Here is a 20,826-nt window from a genome sequence, read left to right on the forward strand (position 1 = left end):
TTGGTTAAATGATCTACAAAACTGAGCGACAAATCATAAATGAATTAAATTTCACATTGAACAAAGCGTACGCCTCAACTAATGGCACTCCAGTTTTGGTGCATTGTTGTTATTTTCCACAATTTTCATAGCCGGAAGTTGGAAATTTTAAATATTTAGTTCAATTGTAGTGACGACTGTGGCACATCCACACACAGAGAGATGAGAGAGCACGAGAGAATGACAAGTCTTGTTGTCATCTCATGTCATGTCTAAATCAGAGCTCAATTACAATTTTCTTTTCTTTTGTCATACGCTTTTTATGCGTTTTTTTACGTTTTCTTTTAAAACAAACATTGCTGCATCTTTGCCCACACACACACAGCCGACACGATCCTCTATTATTTATATGCGGTAGCACGGCGGCACAAGTGTCAATAGTAATGTCAACAAACAATGTGACAATGACAAGCATGAAAACAACAATTAATAAGACAATAGGAGTATTTTTTTCCACAAAAGACAGAGACATAAAAGACGAAATTTGTCAAGAGGTATAAGACAAAAACAAAAAATGTCAAAAATTAAATAACTTAAATTGAATAAGCTCTCATCATGTGACAGTAGCCAAGCGAAGACAAATTGTAACATTATTTTAAGCTAGCTTCGAAGAAAAGCCCTAAAATTGGTCTCATTTGTCATTCAAACGACGACCACGCAGTAAACCAAGATCTTGAAGAGAGATTCAAAAAACAAAAAAATAAGGACAGTATTTTGACAGTTCATATGAATCCCTTGAAAAAAACCACATGTTTGGCACAATTATGTTTTATTTAATTAGGTCAGCATGCCTTGACAAAAATTAAGCCACCCACATCGTAGAAGAATATACGTAGATGCTTCAACGCTCGGGAACATTGATATGCCAAAAAATGTTTAATGTTCTATCCAATATAAGTAGATTTTTATATATTCTCTTATATGACGTCATTCGGTTATTATTATAATTCGTGTTTTTCAACTGTTTTTACAAATATTAAATAAATTTTCATTCAAAATTGTCAATTCTAAAATTGGTTTGACAGTTCATTGTCCCATCAGCCGTGTGTCAATGTGACTACTTGTATTCTTCTACCATGGCCACCCATGACTATAATACAAAGTTCACACGGAATTCTTTCTACACTCACTTGAGCTCTGCGATTTGATTGCATTTTGACATTAAATTTGGTAGTCAGCTGGCTTAGAAGAGTAACCTTACAGTTGAGCCATGGCAAGTATGTAAAATTGTCTACTAAGATAATCGACTTTTCCTCTATAATATCGAAAAATAATTGAAAAACTAGTAGATTCTTGCAGGTTCTGGAACAGAGCAAACTGAAACCGACTTACATAGGAAATTAATAGAATCGATAGCCAAAATGACGTTTGTCATAAACTATTTCAAACGCAAAAAATCCTTAAACTCTGCCATATAAACGTGGCTTTTTAAAAGAGCCTAATATGTCATTTAAATAGAATTAATTTATTTGATAAATCCAAACTTAAATCTCCTTACAGGTTGATTGCTTTTAAATAAAAATCCAAAAATCCAAACGTAAACACACATCAGCTGATTGTCATGTAAACAAAAACATGCAACATAATGTCCATGAATGACGCCCAACTAGTATTAGTAGCCGGTATAAACATTGCCTTGGCTATATTTTGATGTTTAAAATATATTTCCCCGCAATCTACGTCAGAAAATCATCATTGCTCCCCTCCTAAAGAAAGTCCAAAACGAAAAGAACTTTCCCGCCAAACCAAAAATCCCAACAATTACAACCTGTATTTAAATTCCAACCAATATCCCTGTGCCACCACATTACACCACCATCAAAACCTACCACAATTTCAATTTATCAACTCAATAATTTGCCTGAATTTGCTCCCTTGTGTATAGACCTCGAAAAACTGGCCTTACAGATCACGACAAAAAAATAAAACAAAAAGTGCATAATGTTAACATTGACTTTGATAACCGTAAATTATCAAATTAGCTGAAGTTTAATGAATAACTTAAATATACACATATGTACGTATACGTGTAGAAGAAGCACATGAGCACATGTTGCAACCATTTCATTTCTGACCCCCCAAAAAGCAAGGAAATCATGAGAAGCAGGTTTTGGTCTTGGTCTTTTTATCCACAAACAAGTTACGAATATTTGTAAGTTAATGTGATTGACTGATGTTTGGTTTTTTTCTGCTGATGTTAGCCTATAATTAGAGAGAAGATGAAACTGCTGCCAAGTAATGAGAAAATAAAAGTATGACATGCCTATAAGAATGAGTTGCCTTTGGTTAACAAATGGTGGAATATAAAGTAGAGGTTTTCAATATGTAGGTTGGCAATGATATTTACTTTCTTTTTTGGTGTTGCCAAAAACCAACAAAGATAGGGCTCGAAAGGGTCTCTAAAAGCCATTTAACAGCTGTTTTTTTGACAGCCAAAAAGTTTTTGGCATTGGGGCATTCTCTTTGAAAAGATTTTAAATAAAATTATTTTGTAACTAACTTATTTCATAAGAAATAAACTTATGATCAGCCATAGTTCTATACAAATACCTAAACAAATGTCAGCTGATTGGTATTTATTTTTCTAGTCTCTTAAAGGTATATACAGCTAGAATATTTCCTAAATATATTTAAACCATATGCTAACATTAAAATATTTTTCTTAAATGTTTTGGTTGAGAAAAATAACGACAGCACTAGACCTTGTTAGAAGAATACAGGTAGTCCCATTGGCATAGCTGCTGGGACAATGAACTGTCAAACCAATTTAGGAATTTAAATTTTTCAATGAAAAATTATTCAAATTTGCAAAAAATTTTAAAAATGCAGATCTGGACTACCTCCGATTGGCGTCGTATAAGAAAACCCATATAAATCTAGTTATTTTTGAAAAAAAAAAACATCTAAAAACTTTTGACATATCTATGTTCCCAAGCGTCGAGGCATCTACATGTATTCTTCTGTCATGACATTCACAAAGACTTATATAGCTTTTACACAAGACAAATTGCCTTGATTTAGAATTGTATTTTACTACAATTGGCTTCTTTAATAATTTGAAATTTGGGATAAAGCGAGTTGTGAATGGAATTTGGGTCCCTCATAAAATTAACCTTTATTTAGGATCTAAGGGTCAAGGATTTAGGTCGGCTAGTGTGGGAGCAAAACCATCAAACTCCTTTGTTTCCGGCGTAGGTAGTGTTTGTGTTCATCGATTAAAATGTATACAAATTAAAATTGTTCGTCTCCTAGGACTATTTTTGTATGGGATGGAACCGTCATGAACTTGGTTGGTGGTGAAACCGGTGGCACCTAACAGACTCTGTATTCATTTCAAGATTTTGCAATTTGAGAATATATAAAACAGTTTGGTGTAAATGTGCTATAAATTTCTCTTTGACATATACGAACAGAGTTGCCATCACAAAATATTCATTGTTTCATTTCAGAAAGTGTTGCCAATTACCTTTCGAAATGGAACAATTCTTTAATTCGCATTTGCTTTTATTTTTTTATCTTTGACCTTACCCCCAAAATTACTCTCGAGACCTTCATTTGCCTATTCCTATTTTTGTGCTAGCAACAGCTTACACAAAAGAATTAAATTCATTAAATTTTCATGCATGATTTTTCTCTCTCTCTCTCTCTGTCTCTTTTTCTCGTACATTAACAAAAACAATAATGTAACAAGTGTTTTATTTCGTCAGCAGGTGAATTGATTTCAATTTCAAAACCGGTTTAACCCAAATTCTTTTTACAAAATCACCTAAAAAACCTAAAAACTAAGTTTGCTGCCAGTCAAGAGTACAAATAAAAATCAGCTGCTGTCGGACAGAATACGAAAGAAAACAAAACCAAATTCCAATAAAAAAACCACAAAACTAAAATGCAAATTAAAGATTTTTTTGTTTTGTAATTTGGTCAACTTTGGTAGACCAGTCAATGTATTTCGGAGCCATTTGGTTTGGCAAACACGCACGCACACACACACACACAACAGAGTCTGGAAATTTAATAGGAATTTTGCTTACAAATATTGTAACCGAAAACCAGAAAGCGATGAAACTACTACAAAATTTTTGTAACAAATTATCTACAAGAATGTCAAAGTTAATGGACCACCGAATGACCCAGGCCAATGATAGGTAAATGGCGATAAATCTGCTGATTTATATCCATTAGCCAAAGGTAGTTCGGAATAGTGTTAGGGTTTTTTGTTAATATGAAATTTCAGTTATTCGATATTCATTTCGGAATATTTTGATATCAGACCTCCATTGATCATTGTTATGTTCTCTCTGTGTGTAGACCGATTTTGGGTGGTATTTCTTGTTTTGTTTTTTTTTTCTTCTCTTCTCTCCTCTTCTTTTTTAATTTAAATCATTTATTTTTTGAAAACTGTTTGTTTATCCGGGCACACGCTATTTAATTTGCATTGAGATTAATTATGATGACAGTTAAATGAGCGCAAAATTTAAATTTCTCTGTTTGAAAGAAACCAAATGTCGGAATTTCGAGAAATACTAAAAAAAACAATAACAAATTACAATTTGTGAAAGAAAATTAAAAAACCCGATATTATTTTGTCGATAGAAACCAGATATGTTTCGCAAATTAATAGAGCTATCAATATTCCAAAGTAATTAATAATAATAATGATTTATTTAAGATTATTGTATCATTAACAAATTTGTGTCCGATCGGTTTTTTTGATTTTGTGCTGGCTGGTTGGCTGCTATAAAGTGTGAAACACAGTCAGCGCGTTACGCATTGACAAAAAACTAGCGGCAGCACGTCGTTAGAGATACTGAAGTCAGAAAAAGAAAAAAAAAACATAATAAACGTCTGATATTTTTGGGTCTCATGCGTTGACAAAAAATAAATGGTCACAAAAATGACAGAAACAATTTAAATGTTCAGCAACAACGCAAAGCTATATGACAGCAGCCCAAACGTTGATTCTGTTGCAAAAGTTTTCTGATTTCGCGTTGTATCATTTTCACTCTGTAATTCAAAGTAGACTTGTGTAGTTCCGGAAGGAACTAGTTCAAATGAACTAAACCGCGAAAGGAACAATCGGAACTAGATCTAACGGCTAGTTCCTTTTGTCTATCTCTTTTCGTTTGTCTATCTTGTTCCTTTGACTACCTAGTTCCTATTTTTCAGTTCGTTCCTTGAATTTTATTTTATTTCCGTTCGTTTCGTGTGGTTTCAGATGCGGCATTGTAAAACAAAAGTGTTTTTTTTAATTATTGTAAATGAAAAATAAAGTTTTATTACAAATAAAAAGAAAAACTACAATGAAGAGAAAAAGAACGATGAAAGAAGAAATTTCTGATGAACTATATTAAATCGCTACTGTTTGGAATGAATTATGAACTATATTTAGGAACGAGTTCCTTTTGAGAAAAGGAACGATAAAGATTGATCCGCTTCGTAAACAAGATTGCCCAACTCTAATTCAAAACAAACCCCCAAACAATAGAAGTGTTTAACTGTTTAAGTTGTCAAATTCATTGTATATATCTAATAGAACGTTTACATTTCACCGGATTTAGTGTGTCCATTGGCAATTCCATTCCATGTGTCAATAAATCCTAAAACAGGTAACCTAGCAATAGAATAATGTAAACATACTATAACCTGACACCATTCTCGTAAACAAAAATATCGTTGAGATTGAAAACCAATTTAACAGCTGACTGTCAAAATGTCTGTTTACATTTTCATATGTTAAATCACAATGACATTCGTTTTGGCAATGCGGATGAAATCAGCTGGACCTTGGTTCAATTGAATGGTTCACTTCTAAGATTGGTTGAACTAGTTCAGTCAAAAGATATTAGCTTATAGTGCGTTTACATAGGATAATTTTACCCGGATTAACTGTGTTTCAATTATCAAATTTATCAACCCGCATGAAGAGCTGCATGAGAAAGTGTTTTAAACCAGATCATAATCAGCTCGATGCATTTTTTGTATTCGGATGCAGTGCGATCATACAATCAAAAATAACAGATTCTTGCAGTTTTTGGAACAGAGCAAATATATATTTATATATTTCAAACTTAGATTTTATTTATTTTAAGTTTATGTTAGTTTTCGATTTTAGCGGAATGTAGTAACATGTTTTTATTTTTGTATCCTGCCCTCATCTTCGTATACAATTAAATCAGGACGATTTTTCTGCAATACAACTCTGTTTCACTTTTCCAAACACTTCCTAAGAAAGTACCAAAAATTGCATTTCCCACTTTCTTTGTGTCTTGGCTGGCAAAAAACCTCTTCCTCCAAATTTTAGAAACCAGATGAAAAGTGTTGCTACTTGTTTATATTGTTCTGGGATTTTAATCACAATAATGCATTTTGACATTACATTTGGTAGTTAGCTGGCTTCACAGCGGGACTCTGTACTTGGGGCATGGACCATAGTAGAAGAATATAGGTAGACGCATCGACGCAGCTGCTGGGACAATGAACTGTCAAGCCAATTTTGGAATTGAAAATGTTGAATGAAAAATTATTTAAAATTGTAAAAACTGTTGAAAATTTCATATCTTTACAACCCACGATTTGTGTCGTATAAGAAAACATATAAAAATCTACTTATATTTGAAAAGAAATTTAAAATTTTTTGACATATCAATGCTCCCAAGCGTTGATGCATCTACCTGTATTTTTCTACCATGTCTTGGGCCATGGCATAAGTCATTGGTTTTTTTTTTTCATAAAAGAGAAAAGAGTGTAGGTTTACTTAGTTCTATTTCGGTCCATAATTTATACTTGCTCACCCTACTCTCTTTTGTTATTTTTCTATGACTCATGTCGGAAAAAAAAAAACGTCTTCAAAAAGTTCAAGTTTATGAAGAGCTTTTTTGCTGGCTTAAGTCATCGGAATGGTAAACAAGAGAAGATAAAGTCATTTCAATAAAGCATACCCATGTCTGCATTTTCTGTAATTTAGATTGTCAAATTTCACTGCATAGAAAACAGGTTCCCATCTCTGATTTGTGCAGTTTCGATGAATTTATAAATATATATTTTGATAATGAGATGTTGTCAAATTAATAATTTTAAAAAAAAGTGTAACCATATGATTGCATGACTTTACCTTCTTAATTCTACTATGGTCATCAGCTGTCTTCTTCGTAAAAGAACAAAGAAGTTTTAGGGTGACATAGTTCGATTTATTGGCGTAATAATACTTCCTCACCCCACGAATCTTTTTTTTACGAAGAAGCCAGCACAAAAAGCTCTTTATATACTTACACCCAAAGTATTCTAAACTTTCGATGTAAAAATAAAAATGTATTTATTAACACCTAATATCATAAAACCCTGTTTACACTTGACTCCAGTATCTCTGATTTTGGTTATATTCAAAAGCTGTTTTATTGCCAAAAATGCCTAAAATTATTTATTTTTTATTTTTATTCATTTCGAACCTGCTTTACAAATTACAGTCATTAAATTTCTAAATATTTAATTAATTTTTATTTGGTAAATCTACCGGTTGCACCTTTCAATTAAGCACTAGTATTTGTTGACTCATATAATATGCAAAGAAGTTGAGTATTTTTTTATGGTAGGCCATAAAAGAATCGCCCACTTCAGAGCCTTTTTGCCGAGCGGTGTTAATTTTATGTCAGCCATTATTATTATGTTTGTTTTCTAAAAATTTTATTAAAATTGAATTTGATAAAGGGTAAATATTATAGATTTTATATCTTTATAATTATTATGTTGGCTGGGCTACTGATTGTGTGTCCGAGGAGAGAATAAACAAAATAAAAAAAAGTTATAGCTTTTTTTGTTTTTTCGTTCTTTGTCGGTAATTTTAGAATTTAATTTCACCATGAAATATGTGCCTATGTACCGTATGTTGATGATTATATTTTAGACAAAGCAACTACCAACACCATGCATATTTTAAAAAATGTCTATTTAAAAGTACACTCATTAACCCATTTCAACGCCAAGTGTGACGTGCAGTGTGCCGCACAAGAATTGAGGAATTCGTCAAAATACATTGTTGGCAAAGGCGGACATATGCCACCAAAGAAAGAATTCATTAATTTCTCGGCTAATTGAATGTAAATATTCTCATTTTTTATCGGGCCGAAATAAAATCGCAACATTATTGCCCATTTTGACAGATTTTCCCCGACAAAACAGGTATAGCGCAATACAGGTCGTAAACAACTCTCGGGAGATTATGGAGACTATTCGTCAGCATTACTGGTATTAAGGACAATCCTCATAAATTTAATAACAAAAAATTTCCGATTCGAAAGAATTTCTTTAATTTCCTAGATTTTACTAAGTTGTCATCGTTTCAAACGTCATTGTCACAGAACACAAAAGCAGCTATTGCCCTAGGAAAAATTTTACGCAAATGCCACATTTAACGCACCTGTCATTAACTGCAGAATGAGAAAAAAAAACGTACACACGTTTGGGCAGACATACACAAAAGTTTATTTTTTTCTTTATTGAAATCCCATGATCTAAAATTAAAGCATTCTTTTTTTTTTCAAATACCTACAATGTTTGGTCCAACAACAAAAAACCACAAATGAAATGAAATAGATTAAAAAGCTAAATCTCATCTTGATATCGCGTGTTGTGTCATTCATTACTCTCAACATGTTTCTTTTTTTTTTTTGGTTTCGCTTGGGACCCCGCAAAACAATTGGTCACGGTACCAATAATATGTTCGCCAATGTTGTATTTGCATACTTAGGGTACAACAAGTATGCTACAAAAACAACACCAACAACTACAATGTAAATATATAGCATTGGTGTTTTTTGTTTTGTCATTTCGTTTTGCAAACACAAAATAATGGGTCGTAGGAATAATTATGTTAACAACAGGAGAGGATAGTACGTTCACATGGAACGTGTGGAATTAGGGATATTCAATTCGACTTATTAGGTCTCTCTTTCAAGCCAGCTGACTAACAAATTTAATGTCAAAATGCATTGAAATCATTGAAAAAATTGTAAGTCGAATTAGTTATCGCAAAAGTTTTGGAAAAGAGAGCGACTCGAGAGACATGTTGACAGTTCTCTCACTGAGAGTTTGCAAATTCTTGCTGGAATCACTTGCAACTCTACTTCTTCTCCTTCTGGGGATTTATATTTGGGTAAGCAATTTTAAAACGTCTCTAGTTTGGAAATCGAAAGCATAATTGTTTCGTTTTTCGGTTCATTTTTAATGTGTGTCCTCTTCATTTCTTATGTTGGCGAAAAAATTGCTTCGTTTTTTACAAATCAGTTGATTGCTTGCAAGTTTATGCAGAGATTCAGTTTGCTTCATTTTACAATTTTCTTGGAAAAAGAATAAAACTGTCTTAGGATAAAACTGTCATTTTTTACGGCGGATTCTAAGCATGGTAGAAGTATACAGGGAACATTGACATGTCAATAATTTTTATTTTTTTTTTTTTTCAAAACAAAGTAAATGTTTATAAGTTTTCTTATACGACACCAATCGGAAGTTGTTATAATATGCATTTTTCAAAAATTTTAACGAATTTGAATAATTTTTCATTTAAAATTTTCAATTCCAAAATTGGTTTGACAGATCATTGTCCCAACAGCTGTGTCTTGTATTCTTCTACCATGATTCCAAGTATAAACAAATGTATTTTGACAGAATGGTTGAAATCAGCTGGACTAATGGGACAACTTATTTAATAGGCCTTGGCAGGTTCTAATTATACCATGTTCCCATTGGCATCCGATCTACTTTTTCGTTATTAAATGAAATACATTATTAAACATATCGCATCATATATGAACCTGTTGGGCGCCATCGGTCAATCTATTACCATTCAATGGCTCTTGTAATACTTTCATCAAAAGTAAATGACGCTAAGAATGTTCATAGGTCCAATAACAGTTAGCGGTATTATTTCCCTGTAGGAAACATCAATGGTGAGTAATTACTGACTTAGTATTGACTTTGTCACCAGTACTACTGACTAAGTATAGACAAGTAATGCTGTTTTCCTATAGACATTTTGTATGAGCTTGTCATTCGACATTAGTGACATTGTCAATAGTAAGTCAGTAGTTCTGACCTGGCCATAACGAGACATTGGTATAAGTGGGTCAATATTTAGATTTTTTTGGTCAGATTTTAAATTTAGTTAGTTCACTGACCTCTGTAATTTTTTGCAAATAAAAGGTTTGTTTTATTGTATTTTCCCAACGTTTTGTCACTTTTTTGGTGACTTCTTCAGGGGATTTCGTACTATTATTCAAGACATGCTTAGATTTTTCATTAAAATAACATAAAAAGACAATAAAAAACGACTTAAAATATAGTATCACAGATATGTTAACGTTATTGTTTATTTATTTTTTTACTCTTTATTCCGCATTCGAGGAACTATTAAGTAAATTGCATAACTACTTGAACTGTATTGTAAAGTTACTTCAAGAAAAGACTTGTAAATTTACTTCAATTGTATATTTAACAAAGAAAATCTTAACCTATTTTATAAAAATTAAAAAGGTTAAATGTGTGTATTATGTCATTTCGGAATTGTCACTATAGTTTTTTTCTTCATGACTATATATGACAAGTAGAACTTATCTGGTTGAAAATTTTCATTGATTTTGCGGGTTTCAATCTTAATATTTTACCAAAAGTTGATGTAACATCTGGATATAAAAAGATTTATTCAAAATTTAGGAAAAACTTCATCTTTTGCTTACATGTTATGACGGCATCTCCAAGTCTTCCTCATGTTGTATCGCTAGCAGCTTCTCCAAACTCCAAATTTTTTAGAAAATATACTGTTCCAATATACTAATATAATTTTTTTTTCCCTCACAGGAAATTTCGGTATCGAAAAGACTTTCAAAATCATTACTAGTCTTCACAAAATGTACTCCACAAAATAAGAATCACGACTTCCGTCACACTTGTTTTCTGCGGCCTACTGGACTATTTTTTTTTTTCGTGTAGGTCAAGTTTTTGTTTTACAAATTCTTTATAATTTGGTTTTCTCATGCTTTTATTTTACAATTGCATCACTATTTCACATTATTATACTTATTTAGTTTACAAATTACTTTACTTCTTCTAACTGAACTCTTTTCATTACCATTAAAATTGTACACTGCATAGCAATTAAAAGAAGGAGCAGAGCTTTTCAGCTATCATAGCTTAGGCTTCTTTTTATTCGAAGAAAAATAAAACTTGTAGACAAAGTGTTGACAATGTCTCATAATTTGTAGGCAAAAATAATGACATGGAGGCCTAAAAAACCAGCCTTCCTACTGGGTTAATTGCTTTGCCAATTTCAGGTTATAATTATAGTTTCAGTCATTCCAAACTTCATTATTTGACTTTGGCGAAAATAACATATTTAATTTGTTAACATCTGAAATTAACCCAACTTCTTTGAAATCATTTCTCATTGATGACTTTCTAACCTCTATTGCATAAAACATATTCTGCCATCCTGTCAAACCCATTGTATTTTCTTGGTAGCCCCGAAGTATAAACATGCAAAATATTTTCTTTTTTTATGCTAAGTTAAATGTTGTCGTCACCTCTTTTCTTTTATAAATAGAAAAAAGTTCTTCTTTAAAAAAAAATATGCTCTACAGCACCAGGTGACAGTAACAGCAACAACAGCGGCAGCAGCAGCACAAGTAATGACAGCTCAGCACCATTTGATACGGACAGTATGAACTAGTGAATGCTAGCTTATGTATTGCAAATCAGAGTACTTTCATGTGGAGGAATGGCCGGACGGACAGCCAACAACAAAAACGTACACATGCCGCCCATAAAAAAAAAACCAAACAATATTTGTACTCTGGGTGTTGGATTCAAAAAAAAAAAAACATAAAACAGCTCTTTATGTTTCACCTTCTTTTGTCACCAATGACTTCATACGCATGTACATGGATACATACATACATACCTACGTCCACATGTTACGTTGTGGAATGAAGGAGGCGAGCGTGTGCTGCTGTTGCTGCCGCTTTGGTGCGTGCTTGAGCGTAAAGTGAGTGTGTCATTATTGTTGCTGTTGGATGGCGTTGTACGTGTGTTACAATTTCAATTGATTTCAAACGTTTTACGACTTTTTGCCGGTTGGTTGTGGCTTCGGTTTGGTCCCTTCTCTTCCAGAAGCTCCAGTAATGTGACATCGGATGATGGTATAAAATAACAACAAGTGCGTTTTTCGCTTGCTCCGCTCAAAATGGAACGAATGTTATTTCGGTAGCCATAAGAAAACAACAACACCAGTGTGGACACCGAGTAGTATCGCTTTTCATTTCATCGAAAATAATTTTTCGCACATAACGAAAGGTCATTGCCATCATTGGCAGAATGTATGTGCTGTATGTTTGTTAGAATTTGGTGACATTGGGGGGGAGAAAATACAAAAACAAAAAAACGGATTCAATTCCACTGAAACTATTTTTAAATTTCATAGTAATTTGTTTGTTTTCGATTTTTTTTTGTCAAATCTAGAAACACTCATCCAACCAATTGACCTTTTTTCTAGGTTACAATCGTTGTGATAATGATTTTGGTAATTTTTGTTTTAAATTAAATAAATTAAGAAGTCAAATTTTAAATTTGTCAAATTTCATATGAACATGGACAAGAAAATAAATGGATTTTACGGTATCCGGTCCATTGACCCCATATCAATTCAATTTGTATTTTATATTCGGTTAATTTAAGAAAACTGTTTTAGAATTATTTAACGACATGTTAGGTAGAAAATTGATTAAATGCAATTTATTCCTAATAATCAAATTAAAAATTTGCTAAATTAATGCCATCTAAATTGGTGGTTCTGTTTTATGTTTTTGGGCAGCACAAAGTTTTCACAATTTCTCCCAAAAGTTTAGTTTTTTGGCTATGCACAGAACACAAGTTTGCTTGACACCGAGACGTACAAGTGAAGTCGGAAAATATTACAATTGTGTTAAACCTATCGGCTACTCTGTTGCGGTTTAATCTACTAAATTTGACTTTTCCTTAATAGTCTTATTATGGTTTAAAAAAGATTTAAATCAATAATATGGCAATACAATATGAAAAAGGTGATAAAACTAAATTGTGCTGTATAAACGTTATTTTAAATAGGGATCACAAGTTCAGTTTGTTGCCTCACTTCGTGTGAACAGTTATAAATTCTATCATGGTAGAAGAATACAGGTAGTCGCACCGACACAGCTGCTGGGACAATGAATTGTCAAACTCCGGATTATCACCCATAATCAAACATGGAATTCTCCAACTCACTTTTAGATTTACCGACAAAAATAGGTTAACAGTCTGTTCCATGGTAGAAGAATATAGGTAGATGCATCGACACCGCTGCTGGGACAATGAACTGTCAAACCAATTTTGGAATTGAAAAGTTATATGAAAAATTATTTAAATTTGTAAAAATTGTTGAAAAAAAAAAAAAACGCGAATTATAATAACCTCCGATGACGTCGTATAAGAAAACATATAAAAATCTACTTATATTAAAAAAAAAAAAAAAAACATTTAAAAAAATTGACATATCAATGTTCTCAAGTGTTGATGCATCTACCTGAATTCTTCTGTCATCGCCTGTTCTACGATATCGAAAGAAAATTTGTGCGAACGAAAGCTAGTCACTCACATTCGTATCGGAATACGTTACAGTAACATTCGTTCGTTCTTTCTCATAGCCTTACGTGACTCAGTGTTGCTAAATATACCTTTGAAAAAATCAATCGCGAAATTAAACAAAAAAGCGCCAAAATGACTTAAACGCGAAAAAGCTGTAATAAATACATTCATACGTAAGCTGGCTCTGTCAGAACTGACAGTTCAGTTGTAAACAAGCAAATTGTAAATAAAAAAACAAAATAACATTCCGAGTTTCCCAAAGATTGCGTTCAATTTATTTGTGTTTTTAAAAAAATTAAAAAATGAATATTTCCGTTGTCTTAAGGCAGTCAAAAAAGTTTAGTTAATCCAGTCGGGGAGCAATAATTGTTCCTTGAAACAAATTCTGAAAAATTGGTAAAATTTGTCGTCAGGATTCGAGTGCGGCTTTGACATCTATTTATGATACGTCACAAAATATCCCAACGCCAAGTTGTTTATGTATCTTCACCTTTGTTCGATAACACATTCGATTGGTTTACAAAATTCAATGGATCGAATGATATTCTACCCAAAAGAAATGATCACGGTAGAATTAAGAAGGTAACGTTCCCATAATTCTATTATTTTGAAATTAAATTGTTTGTACTCTTCCTTCGCTGATTTATTTCAGTTCTTTATCAATGTTAATTTCTCACTGAATTATCGCTTTAAAATAAGTTAAATATGTTTAAACTTAATATAAGTAGACAATGAATTACATAGATGTTATTATAAGTACTAAAATAGTATGTAGATCATAATGAAGTTGGCTGTAAAAAAGAAAAATAGAATTAGAAAATGAACTGATCACGGTAGAATTAAGAAGGTAACTGTTGCTGGAGCTGCGTTCCCATAATTCTATATTTTCAAATTAAATTGTTTTTGTTTTCATTTTTCCTTCGTTCATTAATTAAATTCGTTATCAATGTTAATCGGCTGTTGATAAGTATACAATGAATTGCATAGATGTTATTAAAAGTATTAAAATAGTATGTAGATCTTAATGAAGTTGGCCGTAAAAAGAAAAGTAGAGTTAGAAAATGAAATGTCAAATAAAATTAGTTCTTGTATTTACTCGCCATAAAATAGCACCGTCTTCAACTTTTTCTGCGAAAATCCGTTCAAAACCCTAAAAAATAAATTTTCCATTAAAAATGTTTAATACATTTTTTTTAATTTTAAATAATATTTACTTCCCTTAAAAAAAAGGTGAACGGTAAAGGTGAGGGTACATAAAAGGCTCTTCTGACTCGCTTAAATCATTGCCTAGCTTCTTCGTAGAAAAATAAAGGAGTTTTAGGGTGACTTCGATCGATTTTGGTCCTTCACTCCTTTTTTATTTTCCGAAGAACCCAGCCGATGACTTTAGCAAGTTAAAAAAGCGTTTTATGTATTCTTACCTTAACATAATTTAAAAAAGCATATCCAGCTCTTAAGTTTCTGTGATTGTGTAAATACAAAGGATTTATAAATATTCATTTTGACAATGAGTGTCAAAGGTAAAATGTACCAAAGTTGCAATCCACGAGGTTACCTTCCTAATTCTACCATGGAAATTATAAGACAGTTTAAATTAGAAAAAACTTTCAAGTATGTTTACATTGAAGTTTGACCTTCTTTATTAGAATATATTTGACACCATGTTTTAGCATTGCCATTAATTAATTAAAAATGTGTCAAACAAAACCAAACTCCGTAAACCCTTCACGTTTATACGCCTCCAAAGGGTCAATGACTTTGTAATAAAACTTTTGCATAATCGGGTGCAGTTTTTTTTTTGTCTCTATTTCTATTGTGGTTTTTCTTGTTTCCCATTTGACTAACGCCAATTTTTTTCTACTTTTAGTTTTTGATTAATGCTCTACTCGTGCAAGTCATTGCAAAGACATTCGTCGTGTTTTATATATAGTTTTGTAGGTTAAATTGCATGTAAGCGAGCAGGCAAGCAGCAGAACAGCAAACGAAATCAATTAAAAGCTATCGACGGCTACATTTTTTTCGGCAACTCTAAAATAAAGTGTAGAACAAAACAAAACTTGAGACATTTTTTTTCTGTTGATAAATCAAAAAAAAACTACTCCACAGCCTCACCATTGGATAGGTTAGGAAAATTTAGTGCGTTTTAATTACACCCCGAATAGAATGAATGCAGTCAAGTGTCTGAATGGTTTAGCCAGCCACCACATCATGAAGAAGGCGGGTGACAAGTAGATAATGACAGATACCAAACATCCCACAGAACGAACGCACGAATAGGATGGGATAATAAGATGTGTCTACACAAGGAAAAAAAAACGAGACGAAAACGAAATTCGGCAATTGAGAATAATCACACATTTTTTACGCAATTGAAGAAAGTGAAATGAATTTCGAGTCAAAGACAAGGAAAAGTGAAATTTTTCTCATTTATTTTAATGTTAACATGCAACGGCGGCGACACACACACACAGAGATCTTAGTATGTATCGGAATTATGCGGAATCGATATACCTTGCCACCACAAGCCAGCATGCTCTTGTCCAAATACATGCCACCTAAAGGTGTCCCTTTATGTTGTTTCTTTCGTCTTGGGAAGTTGTTGTTCTACATATTTTTTGGGTTTATCTAATTGTGTAAATTTTTGTTGTCTGTTTTTATTTTTTGGGGAAAAAACGTTTTTTGGCAATATCTCAACAAAACCAAATTAAATCGAAAAAGTGTAACAAACGATAATAAAAATAAGAAGAAGCCAAAAACTAAAAAAGATGTTGCCGGCGACCATGTGCCGTCTCATTTGCCGTTGTACCGCAGTAATGGGGTAATGTTTTTCATCAATGATAATATTTTTTATGACGATTTGCTAGAGAATTTCCCACTCAGGAGCTAATGGTGGTGGTGTGGTCAAGGGAATATCCTCTACTTGGCCATGTGATTTGTGGCCAAGCAAAAACAAAAAATAGACTAGATATTCGCTTGTCATCTGCCACTTGTTGTACATGACAAATTTTTTAATTGAGTCTATATTTTGACATTTAGTTCTCTTGCGGATATAGTGCTCACATATCGGAGGAACGTGCGGCCAGTAGTAATTTTTGTTACTTTAAAGCTCATGCACTAATGGAGTGGATATTCATTCATAAATGATGACGGAACAAAACTAAAGTGGAGTACACACCATTGCAGAAGAATTCAGGTAGTCGGATCTGCACAGCGGTTGAGACAATGAACTGTCAAACTTAGTTTGAAATTGAAAACGTTGAATGAAAAATTATTGAAAATTTTAAAAATTGTTGAAAATGCATATCGTAGCAACCTCCGATTTGCGTCGTATAAAAAAGATAAGAATCTACCTCTTTTTGACAAGGATTTTGACATATCAATGTTTCCACGCGTTGATGCATCTACCTGTATTCTTCTACCATGCAGTGAGTACAATAATGTATTTTATAGAACATTTTTAGATACAAAATTTTATCCGGATTAATCCATATTGTCATAATCGGGATTTATTCGATCAGATTTGACATACAAAATAGACGATATGTTTTTCACAGTTGCAATGTCAAATTTTCCATATGTACAAGTTTTACATATCGTTTGATACATGGACGACATTTCAGTTGTGAAATACAGAAGTAAAGTACATATCAAGGTAGAAGAAAACAGGTAGTCGCATGTACTGTCAAACTAAGTTTGAAATTAAAAATTTTGAATGAAAAATTATTCAAGTTTGGAAAATTGTTTAAAAATACATATCAAAGCAACCACCGATTTGAGCCGTATAAGAAAACATGTAAGGATCTACTGATTTTTGACAAACATTTCAAAATTTTGACATGTCAATGTTGTGTTGTGTGAACGCTAAGTTATTTTATGTTCATACCATGGTAGAAGAATATAGGTAGACGCGTCGACACAGCTGCTGGAACAATGAACTGTCAAACCAATTTTGGAATTGAAAATGTTGAATGAAAAATTATTTAAATTTGTAAAAATCGTTGAAAAACGCGAATTATAATAGCCTCCGAATGACGTAGTATAAAAAAACATATAAAAATCTACTTATTTTTGAAAAAACATTAAAATTTTTTGGAGATATCAATGCTCCCAAGCGTTGATGCATCTACCTGTATTTATCTGCCATGGTTCATACATGGAATCAAACTGCCGTAGAAGGATATTTGTAAAGGAATTATCAGACGGAATGTGTTTCCCGTATGTGCTGTCACTTTTATTATCCATGTGTATTTCCGTGTGTATGTAAAAATTGCCATTTTACATATGACTCATAATTTTTGCTAACACACACTAGCATATGTTTTTTTCTATTTTCTTATTATATAATAATATTGTATTATCCAAAAAATGTTTATACTTTATGGATGAATTTTTGTCACAAATTTATTTTTATATATTTTCACTTCGCAGACAAACAACACTTTTGATTAAATTATATGTTTCCAATGAAAATAGGGCTCGCTTTGATCGAAAAAGTACTCATCATGGTAGAAGAACACAGGTAGATGCATCAACAGTTGAGAACATTGATATGACAAAAATGTTTAAATGTTTCTTTAAAAATAAATAGATTTGTATATGTTTTCATATTTTTTAAAATTTTTACAAATTTGAAAAATTTTTCATTCAAAAATTTCAATTTTAAAATTAGTTTGACAGTTCCTTGTCCCAGCCGCTATGTCGATGCATCTACTTATATTCTTCTTCTACTTATGTATTTCACAACTGAAATTTCGTCCATGTATCACACGAAGTGTGCAATTTCTACATATGGAATATTTGACACTACATATGTAAAAAAACATATCGTCTGATAGAGCCTTAAGCCCATTGCAAAGCCTCTTTAAACAGCCCTCGTCTATAGAAACAAATAATTTATGTAAAGGTTTGCGTGCTAACTTTTTTTTGGGGCAAACTTGTTTTGTCTTTTGTGCCGCATCGTTGCATAATAAACGCATGTGTAGCAAGTGTGTGTGTGTGTTTGTTTCTTTCTCTCGTAATTTCAATTATTTTTAGATATTGTGGTTGTTTTTTTATTCTTAAATTAAAATTGCTCTTTTTTTCTGATTGCAATTTTTTTATGTTGTTGCTGCATATTTCCTTAATTAAGTTCCCATGACTGTTAATTGTGAGTGTGTGTTCCGCATGGCTATGTACCATCGGACAACGGTGATGATGGGTGAATTTACATAAATTAGTAAATAAAAAATCTTGAAAGAACGGAAATAAATTGATGTGCCTATAAATATAATTCTTGGGAATTTAAATTAGAAAAAAAAACACAAACGTTGGAATCCATTTCAATTAAGCCAAGATATTTGATTTTTTTTTAATTTTTTATTATTTCACTGTCATCGTGAACAATCTATGATTGTCGTTGGGGACAGTTCTTAAAACTTGTATGGCGTTCTTAATTGGCAAGTGTTTTCATTTAAACAATTAAGGTTTTAGCAAATAATTAAAAAAAAAAACAAATGCCTTTGTTTGTCGATGTCTAAATTAAATTGAATAGTAATTTTGATAGTTTCGAAAAACAATTTGAGCTGTTGCGAAATTTTGGTAATTTTGAAAGGGCGTCTAATTAAAAAAAAACGAAACATATGTTTGTCCTCACCAAAAGTTTGTTGTTTAATTAGTCGCAAATATATGTTGAATTAAAAAATGGTTATATCAGAAAGTCTTCATTAATTTAATAGTAGATCTACAATGGCTGTAATTTTTATTTTCTGACGAATTTCTGAAAAAATAAAATAAATGAAAAATGTGATTTGTGTAAAGTATTTTGTGACTGCTGTCATTTCCAAGCCTCTCGTCCGACAGCTGTTAAAATTATTCCGGTGACAGATCATGTTATTGTTTACAACGGTACAAAAGCATTTTGGTGAGAACTTTCCAGAAAAAAAGTTATTCGTGATGGAATTCAAGTGTGATAGCTTGATTTCTTTATATTTGGCTGGAAAACCACAAATGCCTATCGTTAGAGCACTCCAGCATTTAAATGTGAATAAATCTTTTGTGGCTCGTACCATCGCTCGTTACCGTGAAATTGGTAGCGTAGCCCGACGTCAAGGAAGTGAACGGAAGAAAACAGCAACATCAGAAGAAATGGTTCGAAAAGTTAAGAAGCGACTTGACCGAAACCTGCGCCACAGTGGCCAAAAATGGCTCGTGATCTGAACATATCGCAATATTCTTCGGCAAAAATTGCAAAATGAGCTCGGGGTAAAGCCATTGAAATTCCAAAAAGTACAAGAACTTACACCGCAACGGAAAGAAAAAAGACTCAAAAGAGTTGCTTCGCTTGGCCGAAAGTGGTAAACTGCCGAATTTGGTTTTCTCTGCTGCGATGAGAAAACATTTGTTGTCCAGCAGTTTGTAAACAAACAAAATGATCGTGTTTACTTGCCAAAGAGGTCAGCTGAAAATGTGCACCTTCGGTTGGCCACCAGAAATCAAGCGCCGGCCATGGTCATGGTGTGGGCCGCCATAACAGCCGATGGTCACAATCCGCTCGTATTAATCGATCGTGGTATTAGAATAAATGCCGAATATTATCGCGAAAATATTCTGGAGGGTGTATTAAAGCCTTGGGCTCGCAAACATTTTAGCCGCTGACCTTGGACATTCCAACAGGACTCAGCACGGTCCCACTCAGCACACGCCACCCAAGAATGGTTACAAAATGAGATTCCTCGCTTCATTTCCAGCGCACAATGGCCACCAAAATCTCCGGATACCAATCTGTTGGACTATTGTGTCTCGAGTATTTTGGAAAGCAAGGTTGGCATTAAAAAATACCAAAGTGAGAATGGGCCAAAATATAATAGAGCAACATTCGGGTAGCTTGTGACGGTTTCATTGGCTGTTTAATGGCCGTAATTCGTGCCAAAGTTGACCGATTGGAACAAATCTAAACTTATTCTAAAATTTGATGCTATTTGCGACATTTTTTGCTTTCATTCAGTAAAATTTAAAAATTATGGCGTTTGACTTTGTTGCAGTTTTTTATTTCATCCTGTATACCCTCTCTAGCAGCCTACTCGAATCAGGTTACATTTATAATTCTACAATGGTCTAGTATTTCTGCTGAAAGTCTACGGAGTCTGCTAAGCCTAAATTTTG

The 20,826-nt window shown here is 32.7% G+C and overlaps 1 protein-coding gene across 1 annotated transcript in view; it reads left to right on the top strand.

Moving 5' to 3' along the window:
- The window catches only part of LOC101891896 (uncharacterized protein DDB_G0284459-like), a 182,025-nt gene that overhangs the window by 19,512 nt on the left and 141,687 nt on the right, over window positions 1-20,826 (top strand). The gene's annotated exons all lie outside the window — the stretch shown is intronic.

This window comes from Musca domestica, unplaced genomic scaffold (genome assembly GCF_030504385.1).
Source record: "Musca domestica strain aabys unplaced genomic scaffold, Musca_domestica.polishedcontigs.V.1.1 21, whole genome shotgun sequence".
NCBI lineage: Eukaryota > Metazoa > Arthropoda > Insecta > Diptera > Muscidae > Musca > Musca domestica.